Raw genomic sequence first — 1119 nt, 5'->3', positions numbered from 1 at the left:
GGGTTTTACCTAAATAGCGCGAGAGGCTTGCGGCTTGTAGAGATTAAATTAATTAGGACTGAATTCTTTAAAAAAAAAAAAAAATGTCGTTAGATGACTGTATTGTGTAATATTTTTTTCGAATTCGAAAACGGGTCACGGGTTTTATGTGTCATATTTGCGGTTAAAATGATACATAAAGACAAAATCTAGTAATAGAATTTATGTATTTACTGCTTCTTGTCGTATATGCATAGCAAAGTTGTTCTAAACCATATAATGACTGACATTAGCGTATTAGATATGACCACCAATATATTGCAATACATTCAGCAACAGCAATAGCATTGGCTTTGTTATGTGCAAATCCTATTAAGAATTACATTGAAAGAACTATGATCTGAAGTCCCATAAAAGAGAGACTCACTGTGGAGTGATTACCAAGGCCTCCATGCCTTACCCTCCGGCAAGTGGACCTCCACCTTGTACATTCTGTCAGGATAGAGTTTGCGCTGCTTTCTTAATCGGTGATGAATTGCCAGGGAGGTGGAGAAATTCTGACGGTGACATTTTAAGTTTCAACCAGCCATCTTTTACAAGGGAAATGATATATGCAAACGACAGAGCAGATAAATAAAAAAAAAAAAATTTTGTCTGGGTACTCATTGCAAATCGAAAATAGTAAGGTTATTTGGCATGCTAGTTGAAACTTGAAATTTACCCATTCTGCCATACCAAATCACGAGATAGCAACCTGCCGGAATTTGCTTCGGCTGGAAGTCTGTGCCGGTCGCTATGAAGCAAGTTTGGAATGCGTTGGTATCTTCTGGAACATATATCACACAGCTATTCTTGCAAAGTAAAGCTATGAAAAATTATTAATTTTTTGGTTGTTGAGGTAAAGGAATGTGATAATAATTAATTCTAGAATTGCTACACCAAAATATAATATCTGCTTTACCTCAATTGTTTTCAGTATGAGCTGGGTGCAGATTTGTTACTCTATCAATTATTGTACTGTTGATGATCTATTTCTGTGATTTTCATGGGTATTAATAAGTTAGTGATGGTAAATGAAGGGTAATTGCAAATGAATAAACAATTGATTAATTACTAAGAAGGTGATAAGGAATTCTAAAG

General features: G+C 35.0%; 1 protein-coding gene across 1 annotated transcript in view; it reads left to right on the top strand.

The window, feature by feature from the left end:
* Positions 1-1119, top strand: part of LOC119586793 (POC1 centriolar protein homolog A-like) — a gene marked incomplete at its 3' end in the record, with an annotated part of 6504 nt that overhangs the window by 273 nt on the left and 5112 nt on the right.

The sequence above is a fragment of the Penaeus monodon genome, chromosome 22, assembly GCF_015228065.2.
Source record: "Penaeus monodon isolate SGIC_2016 chromosome 22, NSTDA_Pmon_1, whole genome shotgun sequence".
NCBI classification, from domain to species: Eukaryota; Metazoa; Arthropoda; class Malacostraca; order Decapoda; family Penaeidae; genus Penaeus; species Penaeus monodon.
The sequence above is the reverse complement of the archived record's forward strand: the minus strand, read 5'-3'. Positions and strand labels throughout refer to the sequence as shown.